At 40.4% G+C, this 20,224-nt stretch overlaps 1 long non-coding RNA gene across 1 annotated transcript; it reads right to left on the bottom strand.

Annotated features, from left to right (window-relative positions):
* Positions 1-13,580: 13,580 nt before the first annotated feature.
* LOC139606052 (uncharacterized) lies at positions 13,581-18,923 on the bottom strand. Its single transcript, XR_011684539.1, has 2 exons — positions 17,871-18,923; positions 13,581-14,631 (listed from the first exon to the last, which is right to left on the bottom strand). It is a non-coding gene; the product is annotated as an uncharacterized lncRNA (long non-coding RNA).
* Positions 18,924-20,224: the final 1,301 nt, after the last annotated feature.

Here is a 20,224-nt window from a genome sequence, read left to right as displayed (position 1 = left end):
GCTGGCTGTCAACCCACAAATACACCTCTGACGTCTCCTCCTGTCAAGACCTGCCCAGAGGAGAGCCTGAAGCTGTCACAGCGGAGCTGAATGTATCTCACCAAGTGAATTTCACTGTAAGAATGTGACATTACGGCAGATGAAACTTTAATAATCCCTGTGGGGAAGTTGCACAAAAACAATCGGGGAATCAAACCTCAGCATCCCACATGACAAGTTAAGAAAAGAAGGAAATGTTTTAAAATGAAATGACTGTTAAAAATGTTTAAAAACACTTTCACTTTTCCCCCATATTAAGGCCCATCATTGTGATAATGCAATGAACTTTTAAGTTGCTACTGGACCACATTGTGTACTTGTTTGCTATCGCAGTCTGACTGCATGCTAAAAGATTATGTTCATGGCAAAAGCTGGAGAATCAAAATGGATAGCTAGTTAGCAACGGGAAGAAATGAAACGAAAGAGACAGATGGTGAATGGACAAGTGATATCTTCCCATCAATCAAAAAATAAAATTGAGCTTCACTTTCAATCCTGAATGTTTGTTATCATTAAAATAAAAAGTGCTCTGAGAAGACATTGTTTGACCTCTGTATTGTTATGGGGACAGACGTGGGCCAGCAACATATTTTATATTTTCGAGTGCGTGTTAATATGTAATTCCTTTCCCTGGTTTCTCTCCTTTTTACCACACTTATTCTGCACAGCCAGAAAAACAGGGGAAACACCTGTCTTTGACACAGATGTGCTGCACAAATCAAAAAAGGATACACACTAATACACACAAGCATAGAAAGTGGGCACAGATGCAAATGTACATAAATGTAAATAAATTAGATTACATGCTGTAGCTGACTGTTAACTGTATGGTACAATCCATTTAATGTGAGGAAGTGAGTCATCAGTATTACATATTGGGTTTTTCCATTTGTGTGTGTGTGTGTGTGTGCGCATCTTGTCTCATATTGATTCAGACTGTAGGCTACAAACCAGTCAGCTAACATGCCTCTGAAAAAAAATAAATCTGACCTTAGAGGCAAAGGCTCCTGACACAGAGCTGTCATATCCCCTTACTCTCTGTCACACACACACACACACACACACACACACACAGACAAACATGCACAAACACAAAAACATACAATGTGACATTCATCTACCCACCGGTGTGATTGCGGTAGCACCACTGAATGATTAATCACACCTGAGTTGAGGCGTGTGCGTGTGTGTGTGTGTACTTGTACTTGCTACATAGTAAGGACCAAAAAAAGTATTTTACTAACAGAGTGAGGACATTTTGGGAAAGTGAGGACATTTTGGCCGGTCCTCACTTTTTGAGACACCTTTGAATCACATTTTGAGGGTTAAGACTTGGTTTTAGAGTTCTGGTTAGAGTTAGGTTTAGGTTAGGGTCAGGTTTAGGGTCAGGGTTAGGCTCTCAGCTGTGGTTAAGGTTCGGGTAAGGGGCTAGGGAATGCATTGTATCAATGAGTGTCCTCACAAAGACAGAAGTACGTGTGTGTGTGTGTGTGTGTGTGTGTGTGTGTGTGTGTGTGTGTAAGACACAAAGAGTGAGCAAGATCAGATGAGGGAGAAAGAGAAAGATGACCTGCAGCCCTTCTGACAGACAAATAAGGGCCAACACACACACACATGAACACACACACACACACCACTGCCCCTTAAACTAACTTCACACAATGGTGAAAAGCTCTGGGCCACGTCGTGCTACAGGCAGTGTTGCTTCTCTTTTCGAAGGCAGTGATGTGCGACAGCGTTGGACAGGACGTTGCTGGCGGGCGACATTTATGCATGTTGTTGTCTCAGCGTTATTGTCTTTAGTGAAATGAAACCATCCTGAAAACATCAGAGCAGGGATCAACTCCGGTACACACATTCTTTACAAGACCCCAGTTAATAGACATAATGTCAGCATTACTGGCCTGATAGTCCTGCTGCATGTGTCGTGTGGCAAATACATACAAATGAAAAGATGGTTCCTTACTTTTGTCTGGTGTTTGAAAACTATGAATGGCATAAAAACTGTACGATTACAATTTAAACAAGGTACATTTCTAAACAGTAATACATTTTCCTTATACCTCACATGTCTAACAGTTCAATGACAGTTAAATGTGGGTGCGAGTTTTGATCCTGTTGACTAAGTTGTCGATTAAATTGTTGTCATTCTGTCACAGAGGTGTTTGAGAGGTGGGATCTGCTGGGAAATCCCTGCAGCCAAAAATGCTGCATTCAAGAGCAACCTGCAGCATAATGGTGCCACTGAATGCATCTGAATCAGTCGAGACAGGTCTACAAGGGGACACACTACTCCGCAGGCGTTCATGTGTAAATTGGCCACTGGTACACTTGTTTCTAATGTTTGGTGTGTTTCAGTTGTTTTACTTTTTTATTGGTCTTCTACAGAAGACATTTTGAAGTGTAGCAGTAGAAAAAGCACAAAGGGTAGAACACTAAATGAATTCTGGCTGAATTCTGTTTAGCTGCTCCAGTTTCACTGTGATGTTTTCCACGCCGTCTGGCAGGAGTTTAAGTTATTGCCGGAGGAAGTTTTTGATGGTGGTTTCAGGATCTTCCTCTGAGCGCTCTGGGATTCCGGAGAAAACAAGGTTGTCCCGCATACTGCGCGCTTGGATATCCAGGATGGATTCTTTCATCCGTTTATTTTCTGCGGGGAGTTTTGTCATACCTTCGGTAAGGGATTCGATGGAGTCTCTGAGAATCTTCTTCTCCGCAGTGAGTGATTCACCCTGTTGCTGGCTAAACTCCAGAGATTCATGCAACGCTTGGAACTCCTTATGGAGGATTTTGACCAGGGCCAGTCGGGCATCAAAGCTGGTTAGTTTGTTATTGATGGACTCTAAGATATCCTTGTATTCTCTATCGGGTGAGGACGGTGTATTAGTGGAACGCTCTGAGCGGGTTCTCTTTGAGTTGTTTGTTTTTTCTCCATGACGAGTCGGTGGTAACACTCCTCCATGTAATCCTGTAGACTTTCCAAGGTTTCATCGTCCAGGATGCAATGGATGGAGGTATCACACCAACAGAGGAGTGTATATCAGTAAGTTTGTTTGTTGGTTTTAGTTAAGCTGGCTATCGAAGCTAGTTGTGGTGTTTTCGTTTAGATTGATGCCGCCATGTTGGGTTACACACGGATCTCGCGAGGTGTCATGGCAGCAGCATCTCCCTCTCATTTCACCCATCATTGCAGAGAAGCGCTTATACTACACCCTCTGAGCAGAGTTACATCTTCAGGGCAGGTTTGAGGCCACAGTGAGTCACTATTGGAAAGTGATGAGACAGGCTGGGGTGCTGGTTAACTTCAGGACAAGAAAAGATGTGATAGAGACAAGAGTAAACACTGGTGTTGCTTTCCGCTGCTGGAGACAGCTGTTGGTGAGTAAAGGAATGAATTGTGATGCTAAACATACTATGTTTCTTCTGGACTGGTAAGTAAACAACTGTTAATGCTAACACTAGCGATGTACCAATAGCCAAATTTACGAATAGCTCTTGAAAATCTAGGTTAAAAAGCTTCTGCCCTCTTCTTATGATGCACTTTCAATTGTTTATACACCAGAATTTCAATATCTCACAGGTTCAGCACAAGTTTAAAGTTGCATCAAATGACTCATGGTTAAAAAAAAAAAAAAAAAAAAAAAAAAAAAGGGTTTCTATTCTCTGTAGTTGTTTTGACCTAAACAAACCAAGTGCACCCAGTGGCATTTTATTATGATCTTTCCAATATTGTGAAAAATGTCCACCAAAGTTTCATTTTGTGAAAATGCTGCCATCATTGTGTTACTCTTTAATTTTCCCCAACCTGACATTAATACATTTTTTCTGTTATTTTTACTGGTGAAATTGTTTTTATTTTGTAAAAGTCAAAGACAAGTGCTTGCTAAAATATCGCCAGTACAGCATTCACTGCCTCTGTGTGACCCGCACAGTCAAAAGTGTGATGACAGAGAACCACAGAATCCAGGTGGAGGAAAGTTTGGGCTGCAGTCTGAACATGAGGCTCTACAGACCATTTTTCTCCATTTCATAGCCATGTGTCCACTATATTTTCTGCCACTGCCTCAATTTTTGTCAAGTTCCCTGGGACTTTGATCACTTGTTCAGAGAGCCTCTGATTTTCTCTTTCAAAAGTACTATTTCTGCACTTCATATTCTGCATATTGGATATTTAGCATGATTTGTAATTTCTAATTAATACACTTTGCACATCAGTGTTTTGTTCAACAGCTGTAGAATTTAACACAGGGGTATTTTGAAGATGACACATCCTTTTTAAAGTTTTAAATTGGCTTTTACTTGGGTCATTAGGCTTCAGTGTGCTAAGCTGTGTGTGTGTGTGTGTGTGTGTGTGTGTTTGTGTGCTTACCTCTGCTTTATAATTCAGTATTAATGTGCTTTAAAACACTTGAATCATTCATTCATATGAACCTGAAATGCAGGTTCACACGTTCGCACAGCAGACGTAAGAGGGGAGTTTCAGATGCTGCACACACTGCTGTGGGCCACACATGCACACAGTAGCACACACAGTCCGATTGGTGTTAATCGTCAATGGTAGATCAAATGAATAAATTATCTTCTCCCCTCTCTCCACCCGGTGTGGATGAGGAAATCCATTCTGTGTAATAACCCTGGCTGTACAGACAGTACTGATTACTCCACGTCTAATAGCTCTGGGTGGCCGTAGTAGTTTAGAGTCAATGACACTGTTATCATATTCCTAATGAATATGCTATATACTGTAGAGCTTCAGTGGTGGATACATATTTAAAAAGCAGCTACTATTTCTGCTTTTTCTTATCTGTATTATGCACTAGATACTCTCCTTATCTCCTTATCTCCTCTCATCTCTGTACATTTATGAAGTAGATTCATTCAGCCTCGGGTTTAATGCAGATTTCTTGCTTAAATTGCAAATCCTCTGAGTTTACACTTTAAGGGCTCCAACAGTCTAAAGTATATGGTGTGCGTGAATTCATGTCCATATCCACTTCTGCTATTTTAACGGGGGCAAAAACGGTTGTGTGCCAGACAAATGGTTTAAAAAGGTTGGACTCAGTCCCTTAATTACTCATGCCATCTTGCGTTGCCTTTAAAAGCCAGGCACATTTGCATCTTAGCGGACATAATTAATTAAAGAGAATTAAAATCTAATTGTGGTCAGTTGATTACATATTGTGACTGACCAGTGAGCCCAGTCCTGGCACATGCATGCTCTGTGGCTGAGTGAATCGAAGCACTGCACACAACTCTACAAAGACGCGATGGCACAAATCACAATGTTAGACATCTATTTGCTACATTACGAGAAGTGGAAATACATTTCAAATAAATACAATGTAAATGTAATGTAAATGTACAACCTGTAAATACAAGTTCATTAAGAAACTGTGGTGAACAAATTGAGGTGATGAACGGGAAACACTGGCCGATTCACCAGGTGGTAAGAAACAGGCTAATGGGGCTGTAAGCACAACTACCTTTAATTTCTCATTTAAAAATGTATGCCCTGCCCAACACTGCTGCTTGTGCTTGGTTGACAGGTGAAACAGCAGTGAAATATGGTCAACAGAGGAAACATCAGAGAGACTCAGCCTCACACATTTGAGCATCAGTCAGACCCAGACTCAGATGAGGAGTCTGTTGTGCACCAAAATCGATGACTAGCAGATGTATCAGAACAGTTAGTGTAGTTGGCGCCTTTTATTTGTTTGCTGTTTGTTAGCTCGCCGCTGGCAGTGGATGACACTGTGTTAGTGGTTGAGCTAATGCAAACTCTCGCTTGTTGTACTGAGGTTTAGGGTTTATTTTGCCCTCCCCTTGTCCCTGAAAGTTGACAGGATTAGTTCCTTTGTTATATGACGTCCAAATCTGTGGCTGTCTGAATCCTTTTTTGTGAGACTGTTATTGATTCACTGCAGTTCCAAGGTGGAAATGGGCTGCCATGCATTGTTTGCTTATTTTACACATTATATGTCTTTTTATAAAAACATCATATGGATGTGTTAACAAGGTTAAAAACTTTCACTTTTATAGGAAGCATAACGATAGCTCTATCTGTGCTACCACATAGATGTCAGACATATGTACAGTGGAATGTGGTGCTTATAATCACCACTAGATACAGCAGATGCATTTCCATGTGTCATAATGTTTGCATTAATTACTGTAGTGTTAACATAGTGTACGAAAATAGGGCTAGTTGCCAGTAGATGCAAATTTTAAGTCAGCTGCTGATGACACATGAAAAAAATAACACAGAAACACAGAGGCAGAGCACAAGCTGTACTAAACTCAATTAAGTGAAGAGCTTTCAGAGGATAGACTGATTATGAGGCATTCCTTTGTTGCAGTTATTACAACACAGAGAAAACAGCTATTTGATTGTATTACAGTTTGTGTTTCACCCCATAAACCCACACAGAGAGACTCTTTCTGAATTTGTAATTCAGAATGGTGAGCAGCGCCTGCATCATACATGAAGATGTAAGTCAAGACCGGCTATAACGTATCCTGTTACGACTGCTTCCCTGGGATCAGCATTTCAAGACCCTGAGTCAAGGCACAACTGTTGTATATATTTTTTTCCTAACAGTACCATAACAAATGATAACAACAGCACTGTAACATATATTTAAACAGACACAGCGGCTGGAGTCAAAATGTGTGTTAAGCAGGCTAACAAACATTACAGCTTTTAGTTATACTTCAGTCTGCCACTCACACACCACTCTCTCTGGATCCCTCCTGTGGTTGATGGCACATAGGACATTGCATTTCAGGTCCCACCCTCTATTCAGCAAAAGCACGGTGAGGCAGATGGAGTCACTGCCCAATCAGGTGTCAGCATGCCCTGAAAGTTTAACTTTTTTTTATTACTCAAATTTAAATATCTTTTTTCTGTCAAAGACCAGTTGCATAGAAAAGCAAAATGATTGCAGCAATAAAAAATAATGAGTCTTTTTATGTTGAAGAAAGAGAAAAAAAATCAGCAAAAGTAAGGCAAATGGGATTTTAAGGTACAATTGTGCAGATGCAAACCACCAGCCACACATCCTATCCTACATACATGTTACATTTTGATCATCTTGCATCTAAATTATTTCTCAATCTTAGCAGAAAAGTTAACTTTGAATCTCTTTGGTAATTTCTAGCCAGTAACCAGTTACGAATGATTGACTTGCTGCTGTGAACATTTTCAAAAGGTATTTGTCATTTCCTGTTTTTTCCTCCGGCAGATCACCCAATTAATATGCAAATAAATGAAATCTGCAGTCCCAGAATTTGAAAGATCCTCTTTGATGAAAAATTTTCATGCTATTCTGTATTAGATGCTGTATTGTAATAGCTTCGCATGAACCTGGGGAAGTGTGTCAAGCTGTAAACACAAGACTTTATAGAGTTGTTCTCGCTGTAGCAAACAGTTGCCCATTAACACCTCCCGCAGATATAGAGCAACATTATCATTCATGTACAGTCGTGTTTCTGGCACCTGATTAAGATAAGTCCAAGTGTCTCCCTCCTTTTGGCTCTGCTTTTTGTCTCAACCAAGACATATAGATGATTGCTAACTTTTGTCTGTCTGCCATGTGGTGCTGTGAATGTAGTTTACAATCAGTTTATTATAGATTCTTTTTTGCTGAAAACAACTGCATATTGTGGTGAGAAACAATGAGCTGAAAGATGCTAAAACACACCACAGAGCTGAGGGGAACTCCAGAGTTGGGCGATAAGCTGTACCGTCCACATTACAAAAAGTTATTTGGTCTGTTGTCAGTATAAATATTGATTAGTGCAGCTTTAATACTGTATTTTTCTTCTATAGCAACTTAGCTTTTACAGATATTACCAATATATTATACTATTATATTATAATATATCACCGAATAAATGTATTTTTTCCATATCATGTTGTGCTTTGTTGTTCTGAAGAGATCCTTGATTCTTTTGTCAGACAATTAAAAAAATTGTAAAGCATCACATCCTCTGTGATCAGACTCAATGTCTGCAGTGACAGTATATACAGCTCTGGAAAAAATTAAGAGACCACTGAAACTTTTCCTGAAATCAGCATCTCTACATGTATGACAGCCATTCCATTCAAGTTTCTGTTTAATTCCAACACAAGCACACCTCATTCTACTTAATGAGGTACTGATTAGGTGATCATCTGAACCAAATCTTATTTAATGAGGAAAAGTATAAAAACCACTGCTGTGGTCATCACTATCATCCTGCATTAGGTGGATGGCAAAAACAGTGCTAGTAGTACCTCAAAAGTAATTGGAATTAAAAAATAACTATTGACCATGCCAAAAGAGTTGAAAAGAAATGTTTTGAGTGAGGAAAAGAAGAGTTCAATTCTGGCTTTAGGGATACAGTGAGCGTCAGGTTGCTTCCATCCTTAAAATTTCAAAAAACAACTCTCCACTGACCGGGATGACCAGGATGACCGTCAACCCATTCAGCAACCATAGGATGACATCAAGTGACCTACAAAAAGAATGGCTAATGGCAGGGGTGCCATGAGGATTGGACCATAGAGGGCTGGAGTAAGGTCATCTTCTCTGAGTCCAATTTTCAGCTTTGCTCTACACCTGGTCATCTAATACTTAGATGGAGACCTGGAGAGGCCTACAAGCCACAGTGTCTCGCACCCACTGTGAGATTTGGTGGAGAATCCGTGATGATCTGGGGGTGCTTCAGCAAGGCTGGAATTGGGCAAATTCGTCTTTGCGAAAGACACATGAATCAAGCCACGTACAAGATTATCCTGGAAGAAAACTTGCTTCATTCTGCTCTGACAATGTTCCGCAACTCTGAAGATTGGTTTTTCAAGCAGGACAATGCTCCATGCCACACAGCTAGGTCAATCAGGGTGTGGATGAAGGACCACCAGATCAAGACCCTGTCATGGCCAGCTCAATCTCCAGACCTGAACCCCTTTGAAAACCTCTGGAATGTGATCAAGAGGAAGTGGAGGGTCACAGACCATCAAACATAGCTGAGCTGCTTGAATGTTTGCACCAGGAGTTGTATAAAGTGACCCAACAGCAATGTGAAAGACTGGTGGAGAGCATGCCAAGACGCATGAAAGCTGTGATTGAAAATCAGGGTTATTCCACCAAATATTGATTTCTTAACTCTGCCTAATTTAAAACACTAGTATTGTGTTGTTTAAAAATGAATATGAACTTGTTTTCTTTGTGTTTTTTGAGATCTGAAAACAAATTTTGACCATTTGTCATTTTCTGAAAATAAATGTATTTGGAATTTGGGAGAAATGTTGTCAGTAGTTTATAGAATAAAACAAAAATGTTCATTTTGCTCAAACACATACCTATAAATAGTAAAATCTGAGAAACTGATAATTTTGCAGTGGTTTCTCTAAGAGAAAACTTAGTTATCACATTATAAAGCGAAAATTATTGATATAACAAGATTTTTTCACATTATAACAATATATTTTAATATTATTACAAAATTACAATATAATAACATGAAAGGTTTCATGCTATAATGTAAAACGCTTCACATTAAAACGTGATGACTTCAAACTCATGTTTGCATGAGGAAAGGGTCTTCTGAGAATAAAGTGAGGAATATGGCAAGGTAGACAACGACCTCAAATGTAGTTTTCATCAAAAGGAGCTGTCCTCTGAGCTTGACAAATAACACTGATCTCTATGTGCAGCCAGCTTTACCACAGACGCTGACAAATTTTCTAACGTTTCACCACTATGGTTAGGATCATATGAGGAAACATTTTCAGCTTTCGTTTACGGTTAAATAATAAAACTAGAGATAAGAGCTTCCTGCAGAATACCAGCAATCTGCTAAGCCTTTATATTTCCAATGATGCACCAGTGACTCACCCCAAAGCTCAATGGGCCTGGAGATGGAGCTGCACCAACAGGCCTACGGAGTGAGTCACACTCAACCCCACTAGGTCTACTCTTAGAGCAGCAGGACGGGGCTGATTGTGATGAGCCAATATGCTTTTCTTCAAGAGAAAAGATTAATGACAGAGATTTGCCAAAGCTGGAAGCATCTTGTGAAGACTGGAAAAGAGCAGGGAGGATGATTTTTATGTAATCTGCACAACAAGACAGAAAATACATATAACATATTCTCTTCTCTCTTCTCTCTCTTAGTCATCATCACTCTCCTGTTTCTCTGTTTCCTGCCTCTTCAGAACGGGTGAACTATCCAGAGAGTGTCCTGTAAAAAAACAAGTCCATAGTTTGTCTATGCAGCAGGTCAGTATTACCCATAGTTACATTTTGTTGCTAGGCGATATCTAGTGGCCATAATAATTGTGACAGGAGCAAAGTGAAAAGTTTGGTGATGTAGTTTATAGAGTAACAACATCAGGAGGAGGTTGGGATGGATGGGTCAGCAAAACACAGGAATATGACACAGGAGAGAGGTGTTCGATTCCCATGTGAAAGTAGCAGATCTTCTAATTTTGAGGAAGCACTTAATATAACCCAAATCACAATGTTTTCCTAAACGTAACCAAGTAGTTTTAGTCCCTAAATCTAAACAAGCCATGACTGTTATTTTAGTAACTGTGGCGATGAAGGCAGATACGCTGCTCTCAGTACGGTCCACGTGTTAAGTACTGTAACCATGACAACTGAGGTCAGGTATGCCTGCTGCCATTGCGGCTGTATTTCAGGAGACAGTCCTATGGGTCATATCAGAGGGTTAAAGAAAACGACCTGTGTGGTTGCTCAGGTTGGAGGACTGGTTGACCACAAATGTCCAAATGTTGTGTCCTGACTTGGGCGTTTCATTGACTGAGGAGAGATTTCTTCATGTGTTTGCGTACACTCTGCATGAATGACAAAGACAGAGAGGAGATTTTATAAACGTTTATGCTGTAGGGTGCAAAGTGAACCCAGGACACTCTCATACACACTCTACACATTAACAGGAGGAAAGTTATTTTAGGGCTAGAGTTAAAGGGCCACTCCACCTATTTTACACATGATGATCAGTTTTACTTGTCATACTCAGCCTGTGATTTCTAGTCCAGCAATTTGTCTTCATAGGCTCTGGAGGTGATGTTTGACCATAAAGTCGGAGAAAAGGAAGTGAAAGACACTTTTCGGTTGCATTATGGGAAATATATGTTATGTGTGTGTACACATTTAAAATGCACCTGAGGATTTAGAAAACAGGACATTTCTCTGGCAGTAAAGGTTTGGTATTCTACAGCATCGCTATTCATGCCAAAATTGTGCCTCCAGTCACAATATCACTGGCTTTATATATTCATGAAGATGAAGGGCAGCCTTGGAAAACAGCCAATCACTTTTCAATCTTGGCTGTCAGTAATGGTTTGTTGACTTCAGACCGACTATATGTCAGCAGCTTTCCAAAGCCTCAGGAGGGCACAGACTGTAACCAGTCTCAACTTACACACAGTAAGACGTCACTTTGTGTGACACAATAAACAGCTATCATCAAATGAAGCAGTCAATGGCACTTCCCCAGAGAAACGAGGGAAGGAAAACAGCACACATACAATGAGTAAAGCAAAAGCAAAAATGGACAGGTAAACCTTAAATGCAAATTTGTGGTCAGCATTTTCTTGAATCTATGCTGGAAAAATGTTTTTAACCGCAGTTAAGAAGCAACAGGGTAAACACCGCTAGATAATTGCAATAAAACATCCCAGTCTCTTCCCAATTCAAACACAAGATTAAGAGGGGTCAATTAGAGGAAAAACAAAAGAGCAAAATGAATTTACAATGTTTCAGCCGCACAAAAGCAAATATTAATTTGGTACAATTTTACTCGCCTGGAGGCGACATCAATTTGGCCTCAAGATGAGTCAGAAATTACTGTTGCACACCAGGTGCAAATTGTTGCTTGGAACAAACACTTGGCTAATTAAGTTGGTTCAGATTTTTCTTTTGTTACTCTAACAGCCAAACAAGACAGATGACATAGACTTTCTTCGAGTTAGGCATCCTAGATTTGAAATTATTTTTTTCAACTTTCATGAATGAAGTACATTTAATTAGTAAAGTTAATAGAAGATAATCTCGCCTGGATTTAGCCTGTTTGTCCAATGAATTTCCTCATGATTCAAGCTACAGCTGGATGACCATATTATAATTCTAATTAAATTTCATGAAAACATAGCTTTTAGTCTCAATTATAAATATAGCATTAAATGTTCATAACTAGACAAACAAAGTTAAAGTATAATCATCAAAGCCTTAGCTTATCAGCTTTATCAGGACTGTGCGGCTCTGATTTGATTGGTACGGTGGCCCTGAGAGCTCAAACAGACAAATGGACAAAACACAAGCAAACTCAGAAAACATCAGTTCACACATGGGGAGTCCAAGGTCTTTAGGGTCACATGTGTAACTGGATGTTAAGCCGGCTGGGGAGGGATCTAAAGACTGCAGGAGTGGTGTTGTTGACCACCACCTCCGTTTAGTCATAGTGATACTAACCCACTAACCTGCAGGTGGTGGTAATGCTCCTTTAAATGGAATAATGCGCCAAAATAAGCACTGAAGAAGAAGACTGCAAGCAAACAAACATGGATGTAAAACAAAAAATTTTAATTCTTTAAAACTTTGGCTTTGTAAATGCATTAAACAAGTTTGTTAGAGCTCAAGGACCAAGGTTTGCAGATGGACAGTAGGGACGTGCCCCTACCAGTATCTGAATGAACTTGTACACTCTGTGTTTGGAGTGAAGTCTTTAGATATATCTCATGTGCCCTCCCAGAGGCTATGTTTCCAAGACAACAGGCATGGTAGCATTTGATTGGATGAAATGGTGGGTACTAACCCTAACCCTCCCAGACACAGAGGAGACGAGAGCGGATCAGTGTGCTGACAATGGTCAGTTATCAGTGTCAGTCCAGACTCAAGCATGGGTGAAAGTTTAGTATTTCACTCAGGTGCCTTCCTTTCTTCTATTGTCTGAACTGCACAGCACACATAACTTCATGTTGTCCGCGGCAACACGTCATGATTTTACATTGTATCATGTAAAATCAGGAGCATTTTCACCACAGAGCATCAGTAACTAACCAGCCAGTAGCCACATTGATTTAAAATGAAAACCTGTTATAGCTACGTAACGTCACCAGCCTGACATTATTACATCGTTAACACTGGTGCATCACTGGATTAGCAGCATTTTACTGTTGTAGCAGGTCAAGGTGGAGCTGGATGTGAAATCAAGGGAAAAGGGGAACTGCAACACTGGTGGGCATAATGGAGATAAAAATGTTGATGTTGGATGCAAAAATATTTGTTTTTTCTCTCTTTTCCATTGACAAGAAATTTCCTAAAGTTTACTTAGATTTACTTCGATTGATCTGTTGCTGTGTATAGTTTTTATTGAAATGTAAATACAGATCACATGTTATTTAACTATTCAGTTGACAGCATAAAAAATCTCTCTCTGTTTTGGTTGAGTTGTCCCTATCAATGTTGAGACCAAACTTACGTCCTTGTCAAGGATACACACACACACACACACACACACACACACACACAGGATTTTAGTGAGTAACAACTTTATTTGTGTACAAGAAAATTCCACAGGGCACCTTAAGCACCCTGAAAACCATCAAGTCACAGCATGTTAATCATTTTACAATTTCTCTTTGGTTGTTATAGCTTAATTATATCTGAAGTGCATTCCCTACCCACTACTTATTTTAAAAAGCTTGTATTGCAGTCAGGAAGGACTCGCACTACGACCATTAGCCACAGTATTTAATCTGTTTTTTCAGTGGTACAAATAACATCACATTAACACTATCTCCACCACTTTTATTTTGAAGGTCAGAGGGCCATATCAGAAGTCTCACAAATGCCACTGTATGTGAGTGAGTGCTCCTTCATGTAGTTTATATCTGTTTATCGGTGTACACACAGTTTTTTATTCCGCTCATTCGGCTGAGCAAACAGAACAATCTCTGTAGATCACTGATGTGATTACTCTGTGAATCTGAGAATTTACTTTGTCTCTATCTGCCACAGAAATCTTTGCCTCAGCTGAAAAATTACAAAGAGGGGAAAGATGGAAACACAAGGACTTGAGTTTGATCTGTAAGCCTGTAGCACTGTGTATAACAATGTGATGAAAAGAGGAAGATAGACGGTGTGTGTTCAGGTTACTGGGCTCTCACCTAATTTCATGGAGCACACGGGTTGAACGGTGTCAAACGATTGGTCACCCCATGCTTCCCCCTGTGGCAGGTTGGCAGACAGCACACTCACACAGTGAGGTCCGAAGCTTCACAGAACTCTGCAGTGGCAGCGGTTAGATTGCACGCAGCGAAGTGTTGGCTTTCTTTCCTCCTGCTGACTTGTCAGTCTGCACTCTGCACTGCTGCCACTGGTTCTTCCCCTGCAGGAGAGACCAGGAATTATTAAGGCTTCTTTCAGTTTGTCCAAAACCCTCTTCAGCACCAAAGCTTGTGCAGGGCTTCCCTGCAGTCCCGTGTGACAGCTGGCCTCTTTGCAGTTCCAGGCTTAACTGCAGGGGATCCGACAGCAGCAGGAAAGTCCTGAGCCCAGCAGTGCCCGTCAACTTCTGATCCATCTGTGAGATTAAGTGAAGAAACTCTTTGTAATGTGGAAAAGAAACAGGCTTCAAGTGAGCAGGGCAATGTATAACAATTACATTACATCGGCTCAGTCAATGGGACTTTAACCTTGTTTTCAGCATCATACTGGGGAGCAAATGAAAGGTAAAACAAAAATAATTGCTCCAGTTTTTTCTCAGATCTTCACTGGTTTCAAAGGTGTGGGGGCAAATCATTAAACAGCATCTTTGCTTCAGTGAACTGACGTCTACAGCAGATTTCACTTGATTTACTTAGATGAAAGAGAAGTGTACAATACAGACATCAGGATATTCTCTGTAGTCTGATAAAAATGTATGCTTTGGCTCTTCCCTTAACAGCTACCACATGAAGAAAATCATAGTGCACCAAAAATCACTGTTGAGTCTGTATTTTTTACATTTTTTTGCAGCTAATATAGAGACACCATGGAAGCAATACAAAATACTGGCAATAAAAACATAACCTTGCACAGTCTGGAAGATATCGCAGGAGCTGCAAGCTCTGAGCTGAATGTATTCTTGAGATAATAACGTTAAAGTTATACACCTTATTTGCTCAATGTGTTATTTCTAAATGCTGAATGTTGTGCTAAAAACAGTTTTCACTCAGATAAAGGAAGCACAGGACCCATAGTTCCCCCAGGAAACAGAGCATGGCTTGCATACCTGAAAAGCCTGTAGCTGCTGGTGGATGGGGAGGAAGTGGAGGCCACCTCGTCTCCTCAGTGACTGCTTTAATAAGAGCAGCCAAGCTCTAGTATACTTTATGTTTCTAAGTTCTTTTCAATATCAGGAAATTGAGTCCTGTATAATTTATTATGAGAGGATATCTCCTTCCCAGCCTCCGTGGTGTCACTTCATTTGTTTCAAAAAGTAGGGTAATGATAACAGGTAATATCCTTTGCTTTCTCACCAGGGGCTGCGTTCACAATCTTTCTGAGAACACTTTCATAAAATATCAACCAGCAGTTCATCAACATTTCTACTATAAGCAAGGAGCACACAGGACCAGATCACACAACCAGAGGATCTGAGAGAAACGTCAAGACTCATCTACTCAGTCTGGCTTTTATGTAGTGTTTTTACTTTTTATACTTATTTTAATTCTTATCACCATCATCATTGTTTATTTTATCTTATAAACATTTTACTTTTTACCTTTCATTATTTATTTTATTGAAGTGCATTTTACGATCAATGTATTGTGTGTAGTATGAGGATATTTTTATTGCTTGGATTATATTTTATTATTTATCTTTTATTCTCTTAACTAAACATCTCTTATTCAGTTTGAGGGGGTTTGGTTTTTTTGGTGGGCAATGATTTAATTTATTTTGAACAGTTTCTCGTAAAGCTCTTTGAACTGAGCATTGGAAACGTGCTATTTAAACAAAGGTCGATTGATTGATTGATTTAAGAGCTTGTACTCGTTACAGCAGACAGTAACACAGACAACAGGCCACCAGTCACATTGAACTTTCAAAATAGAGCCACAAGTTCATGTTGTCATACTTTCAGCCTTATTCTGAATCAACACAGTGGTTCAATCGACCAATAAGATCCCAGGGAAATGGGGTCACTCAGAAAGTGACAAAATATCCACAAAATCTTTCAGGTGTCAACACGCGGATGGCTGCAGCAGTTTGATGTAGATGTGCTCTGAATATTCTGTGCCCTCAGTTCTGACTAATGTATAATTAAGAAATGTAATGACTTATAACTTTAAGAGCTATAATATCAATTTCATGCTTAATGGTTATTAATTAAACAAATGTAAATGGAAAAATTAAATAATATAATAATAATATTAAATAAGCTACTTTAGAAACAACATACTGAAAATAAGTAAGAGATATGTGTCCTTGTTTTTACGATAATGCTGTTTCCAGGATTTTCCTCAAACATTCATGCAGGAGCTGTGGCCTCCTGGTGGCAGTGAGGATGAACTGCGCTGTCCCTGGTTTGAGCCAAGTGGCAACCTCTGACACTGAAAAATGAAGCCAACATGCAAGTGGAAAAAACTGCAGTTCCTTGAATGGACACCTGAGGCAGGCTCAAAAAGTGAATCAATCTCCACTGACTCTCATATTAAAATGCTCAACTTTACAGCAGAACTAAACATGTTTACAGCCTGGTGCAAAAAGCGGATTTGGTCTCTGTAGCTAATTTCTCACTCATGACAACTGTGCGAGGGTGAATGTTGTGATACTGAATTATGCATACTGGAGGGTATTGCTGCTTTGAGTGACAGGTGGGTGCTGTCACAGTCTGCTAGCTCTCCGCTAGGCGTCACCTTAATTCGAGTCACTGAACATGACCTCTCAGCCGCGTCTGTGGTGTTGGTGTCTTTTGGAAGATTTTCCTTGAAAATATCAGACAAATAATATGACTAACAGAACATAAGGTGAGTGAAATTCAAGTATTATTCTATTTGTGTCTTAGCACTGCTTCACAGTTAACATGTCTGCACTCATACCTGGCTTATTAGCTCAGGTTGTTAACTAGCTAATTAGCCAGTAAATAAGTGGCCTCGGACTAGCTTTCAAGCAAGACACCCAGCTGTGCTAATAATGATAACGGGAGTGTAGTCGTACCACAGCTAATTAAACCAGCAACAGGCCCCACCTCTTTTTCTGGATTAGCTGAGAGTTAGGTGGAGTCAGCCACTGCCAAACTGTCGATGGAGGAGCAGCCCACTCTGAGCTTCAAAACTGCTCTTCAGAAACCTATGGGTGACGTCACAGAGGCTGCGTCCATCTTTATTTACAGTCTTTGGTTCAAGTCTGGCTTCGGACCTTTGATGCATGATCATCTCCCATCGTTTTTTCCCACTCATTTCCTGTTGATTCCATTCTGTCACATTTGTTTTGTGTAATCATAGCTGGGTCTCAAATATGAGATAAAACATTAACAGATCCAAAATTATATCACTAAGACAATGAAGATTCATATCAGAAGTACAGCTAGTGCACAGACAGGCTTTTGCTGATAGCTTTGCTGTGCCTCAACAAATGTTTACAATACTGATAACATTTAATGCTGTTGCCCTCCACAACTCTGACAGCTCTCACAATGCAGTGCGGAGGCCAGTCAAAGCTGCCAGTGATCTCAGTGATTGGTGCTGTTTGTTTACAGTAATTGTTCTCTGGTCCCAAAATTAATGTAATTTATCGGTGTTAAAAGTGCTACTCATGGTGCTTTTTAACTTTACTTACAGACAGCGGTGTTTCATTCTTGGCAGAGGCTTGACAGAAGCACAATTGCTGGACGGAGAGGCAAATGTCTAGATGGAGCCTCTCACTCTGACTCATTAAATCACAGCAGCCGAGCTCTTGCTGTTGTTGAGCCCCACCATCAAATAACCCTGCGCACCATCCCAGATATTGACCTGTATTTTTAGAGAAGCACGTTTGCAGTACACTCTCCTCCAGTTAGCTATTGCCTTTCTGAACTTATTTTTGGGTCTCCCTCATCAGCTTCTGATGTTTTCCTTCAGCGGTGCAGGAGGCATTCAATAAAACATCCCACTCTGAGGATACGTAGAGATTTATTGGTCCACACGGCCGACTGATGGAGGAAGCTCGAGATAGGGAGACCTCTGAATGTCAATTGACAGGAGCACACATATATACACGCACACACACACACACACACACACACACAAACAGTTACATCATCTATCTCTCTCAAACACATGTACACTCGTTCTCGCCGTTTTTCTCACATACACAGTCGTACTGTTGTTCAGTCTGTCTTCCCACTCTATGCTTATCACTGCCATGCTCCCACACACACACACACACACACACACACACACACACACACACACACAGGGGTGAAAGGTGCTTGTCCTAACATTCTAATCTACGTTCACACGCCAGCAGCAATTTACCTTAATGTCACCGGCAATGTTTTCCTGCCAGGTGCAAAGACACGCATGCACAAATCTCAGTGTGGGTGAACATACATGCCACAGGTGAATAAAGCGTTTCATTGTGCGTCCGCGCCCTTTGCAGTAATCCATTCTCCAGTGCCGGGTGTTTTTAATTAGTCTGGAGAGCCTGAGAGAGGAAGGGAGGGTCTCTGGGTGTTCGTCAGTTTACAGCACAGACAGCGACATTAAACAAAGCTCCCAACATCACACACACACACACACACTATTGACTGATGCACAACACAGTGAGCACATGCATACACACATACTCTTGCAATTACACTCATACATGATGCAGACACACAAACACACAAACCACTACAAGCTGGTAATAAAAGCGGCTGTGTAAGAGATTTGTCTTTGGAAGAGTCCACTGTCTCACCAGTGATCCCCAGTGGTGCTGTGTTGTCCTGCGCTGTGTGCTTTGATGTTTAAGTGTCTGAAAGTGTGTGTATGTGTGTGTGCGTTGCAGTGGTGTGTGTGTGTGTATCTGTGCTGATCTGTATATTGAGTTACTGACATAATAAAACACCCCTTGTTTGTCATTTGGGAGCTGGAGGCTCTCGTTGCTGCTGGATTCATCCTGTTCATTTTATTAAGGGATTCATAAGCATCGCTTTGTGGAAAACAGCTGTTTGCCACAGCTGCTTTGTAATACCAACAAGGAAACATAAAACCTGGGTTTCATGAGAATAGTTTTCGACTGCAGGGCTTCACAGTTTTATCACTCCTTTCATGATGAGTAAACCAAATGTCTTGTTCCATTATTAAGACATTTGTTTTACTCGGTCTTTAGTGAGCGTTGTCCCCATTTAACATGCACTTAGATATTCAGGCAGTTTCACACTCCTCTAAACAGGAACCCAGGGACACAGCAGTTTGGTGGGTCCGTCAGGGGAACACTGAGGAACTGCAGGTTGCAAAAAAAGAGAAATACTTCAGAGGATGTTGTGTAAGTGTGAGTTTTATATAAGATGCCCAATGCATGTGAACGTGACAGACATTTAGATCAAATTAAATGAAATACAATATACAGCAAAACACACTATTTAAAAGAGGAAGGTGAATGTATTTAGAGAGGAAGGTGTTGTGGAGAGACAGTGCTATAGCTTGTACCATAAAATGAAATATACGTGTCAGTGTGTACATTCACATGAAATATTTGTATCACTGTTAACACACTGATGTTTCACAGGTACAACGTCTTAGCTAATTAGCATTGATTAAATACAGACTGCAGTTGATGCTGATGGTAATGCTGCTTGTTCTGCAGGCATTTGGTCACAAACTAAAGTATTAAAGTAGTAGTGGTAAATTAAAAGTTTGGCAGCCCGGCTCATAGAGACATTTCACTCAGATCCACAAATGTGAACGTTGTGGTGACGCTACAGGATATTTGTGGATAATACATTATCATCTGAAAACTCTGTTAACTTTGATAATACTGTCCCTGACACCAGAGGTCCTCAAGGGTCCAAACGTTTGGAACTGATCTGAAAAACTGACCAAATGTGATGTGCATAAATACTTTTTGTAAACACCCAATGTGAAAAAGACCCATGGAGGAGTCAAGACTGGTCTGAAAAGATGAAACTTTAGTCGAGCCGAATACACACAAACAGAGAGAGAAGACTA

The sequence above is a fragment of the Trachinotus anak genome, unplaced genomic scaffold (assembly GCF_046630095.1).
Source record: "Trachinotus anak isolate AG129_WGS33_773 ecotype Australia unplaced genomic scaffold, CSIRO_AGI_Tana_v1 ptg000021l, whole genome shotgun sequence".
In the NCBI taxonomy this organism is placed as follows: domain Eukaryota; kingdom Metazoa; phylum Chordata; class Actinopteri; order Carangiformes; family Carangidae; genus Trachinotus; species Trachinotus anak.
This window is presented reverse-complemented; position numbering and strand designations above follow the sequence as displayed.